The sequence below is a fragment of the Austrofundulus limnaeus genome, unplaced genomic scaffold, assembly GCF_001266775.1.
Source record: "Austrofundulus limnaeus strain Quisiro unplaced genomic scaffold, Austrofundulus_limnaeus-1.0 Scaffold705, whole genome shotgun sequence".
NCBI lineage: Eukaryota > Metazoa > Chordata > Actinopteri > Cyprinodontiformes > Rivulidae > Austrofundulus > Austrofundulus limnaeus.
In genome coordinates, this window is record NW_013953107.1 from 176,372 (window position 1) to 180,028 (window position 3,657).

Here is a 3,657-nt window from a genome sequence, read left to right on the forward strand (position 1 = left end):
TTAAATTCAGTTTAAATTTAGTAAAATTCATTTTCAAACCCATGCATTCAATTTCAATTTCAAATTCAGATATATATATAGTCAAGGAACCTGGCTGTACCAACCATCCCAAGAGTTGCAATCAGGCCAGCAGAGTCTCCTTTTGACTCCCAAATGAGAGGAGTACGTGACAGGAAAAGGAGCCACAAGAGAGACCGAGATGCAGGCTAGAGGGAAAGGAAAATCAAGAAGAAGAGAGAGCAGGAGTAATAAAGGGTAATAATTATTAATTTTGATCAATTTTAATGCTGGCAAATAAATAACAAGACTAATAATTATATGCTTATTGCAAAGTATGATTTAACTGATTGTGATAATAAATGTGTTTTAAAATGAAGGAAGGGTATGTGTGTGTGTTATATTTTGGACGGTAGAGAGAACAGTACTTCAGCAAAACAGAAAAAAACAGAAGTGGGGTTTTGTCTGGAATGTCCCAGAGGCCGTGTGGTGAAAAAAAAGGTGGTTTTGACTCACCACGAAAAGTCCCTGACAGTGCTATTACCAGAATCAGCAAGATTACTTCATTCTAGGAAGTACAAAAAAGTCCGTGGTGGAAATCCCCCAACCTTACCACAGAATGGCAGGAAGGGGGGTGAGCGGGCCCAAAAATAGTATAAAAGAGGAGCAGTTTCAGCAGTAACTCATCTTCTAGCCCCGTCTGGAGAAGAGGCAGCAAAAGGCAAGGACAGCCCAAGAAGAGGAGTAGCAGATCCAAGAGACATCTCATCTGGGACATGCTGACACACTTCTCTCCAGCGATCTACCGACCGAAGACCAGATTAAACAACCCAGCTTTGAGAAGTCTTCTCTGACAAGAGTCTGATGCTCTTCATGGAGGTAAAGCCAACACTGCTCCTACTGTCCTGCTGTCCAAAATTAACAGAAAATGCCACACAACCTAGTCATGAAGTTAGGTCAGCGCCTTAGAGCTTTTCATTTTTATCACCATCAGTTATTATTCAATATTTGTAATCTGTATAATCAAATGTGGCTTTTCTTGCAAATTCCCATTAAACTGCTTACAGCATCATAAAGACAATTCCATGACTGGACATTGGTTTTTAAAGTTTTTCTCTGATTACATGAGAGTGTTGTTACTTCAAAGCAACAAGGGGTTTACATATTAATGAGTGTGATTACTTTGAGGCCAAGAGGTAATCATGTGAGGTCATAAATTAATAAGTTCATTTTTAATGGTTATTAGCCTGGGGAGATAGGATAACTCCCTTTAACAGTTCCCTTGAGACCTACTGTCCAGGTCACTAAATATTATCTCGGTCACAGTAAGAAGTGCAGATCCTAAGAGGAAGCAGCTACCAGTAACAGTGGTGACCGGCAGCTGGAGGCATCCTGAGCTACAACACTGATCCAGAGGCCCGGGTTCAAGAAGGGAGTGACCACTGGAAGGAAGGCAGCTAGAAGCTGAGCTAAAGGCTCCCGCCCCTGTCTCCCGGAGGAGACAAGCACGGGCACACGGGCCACCTCGGGTGGCTGTAAGTCCGGTCCATCGCCTCCAAATCAAGAGGGAGACATTGTCTCCTCTCCAAGACCCATCGGTGTCCTGGTGGGTAAACTGGGGGAGGAGCCACACAGGAAAACAATACACATAAATACATACAATATTTTAGCTATTAATTGTCTGTAATGGAAATGAACAACCTAGACATTAAAATATTTATGTCATTGAAATTCATGTGTAGTTATCTTGCTAGCCTTCTGCCATTACAAAACATCTATTAAAATTGGTTTAATATTTTGTTTCAGTTCTTCTGGTCAGATTGGCTGCTTGATGGACTCGAGGATGTCCCCAGTGAACCCACCTGCACATTTCAGCCTCAAAAGTGGGACAAGCCCAGAGGGTGCAAGATCCTTCCTGAGCCAGTGATCAGAATGATCATCGCCCGACCTTGCAATGTGGACAGGAAGAACCAACTCGTCACAGCTAACTTTCAGGATAACTGGTACTTTGTGTTTTTATGAGTTGCATAACATTTTGTTTATTACAGGAAGAACATGTTTCTAATAAAGTTTTTTTTTACTACAAATGTTCTTGCTTGTCAGCAATATGTATGGTAATTATTAATTTTTCTGAGGTATGTTTTATAAAATTACAAACTGAAAAACTATAACAGAATATGACATTTATTAAAGATTTATTTTTATTGGTCAAAGACACGAGGGAAAAAAAAAGATGAGCATTTGTTCTCATTCATGTCCGCAGCAAAACATTCATCATACATTCAGCTTAATCTGTGGGCCACACAGTATGTCACGTTTTTCATGCTCATTTCCTATTTCAAACTTGATTAACTTGTAACATCTGTTTATGCAGGAAGATCTAGGTTCTGCAGTCAAATTGACTATCTACTGTTACTAAACTCCTGCCCTATATGGTACCTTGCTAACACACCCACTGAGATGGAGCAGACAACGCTTGGACCAACCCATTGGAAGTGGATTGTCTTATCAGGTTAAATCTTGAATCTGTTGTCATGACTTTTAAGCTGAATCATTAATAAGAAATGGCATAAATGATGTAAGAAAGCAGCAGCAGTACCAGATTTGATTTATACATGGGAAAAGGCTTGGTTAAATTTTGTTGTCAACAAATTTAAACTTGATTATTAAATTAAATTAAAAACCAGTGTAATACTTAAAAATCCCTTTAAATTTACTTTGCCTCAGGCTTTCCACAGCTGTCATCTGACATTGTTTTGTGTGTTCCGCCACGAAGTTCCTTCTGAAGCATAACATTGTCTCGCTGAAGATCTTCATTTTTTTAGCACTTGCTGGGACAACATCCTTGCATAACTGTCCTGGCCAGCTTTCAGAGACATTTATTGTTTTAGGTTTGTGACATCATCTTGAGACATTCACATGCATCTGATCAGTGCTGCAGGCAAGGCAGGTTCCTGCAGGATCACAGACAATTTTCTGAAGCAGCTCTGAAGAGCATGGAGGCTCACCCAATGCTGAACAGGACCAAGAAATCTGATGTAGTTCAGGAGCTGCAGTGGTGATGTGTCTCTGTACCAGCCCTTCATGGAGAACAATTTGCAGGACACCTTCAGAGACTGTGACTCTGCTGAAGATTCTCATCACATCTCCTCTGACCACAGCTGAATCTGAGGCCTACGTTCACACTGCAGGTCTTAATGCTCAGTTCCGATTTTTTGAAAAAATCTGATCTTTTTGTGTGAACACATTACATTACATTTTAAATGTGACCTGCATCTGTTATGATTCTTGTGTTTTGGTTATTTTTGGTAGTATTTTTCAGATAGTTTGGTATTGTCTTATTTTCTCATTTCCTGTTTTCAGTTTCCTGTGCCATGTTTACCTCAGTCAGCTTCTTAGTATTTTTCCAGCCTGCCACACTCATCTGTCCTTAATTGGTATCACCCAGCTGTTTCCCACTTCCACTCAGCCCTGTTTGTATTTAAGGATCTTCTCTTCATCACTTCAGCGTCTGACTGTAAGAAATATATGTGTTCAATAACGACTGAAGTCAGATGAAAACACAAGTGTTAAATAAATTGATCTGTGACGAAATGAATGCCATACAACACCAGAATTCTGGAGTGAGGGTTTATTTCTGCCATAAGCTGGTGTAGGGGT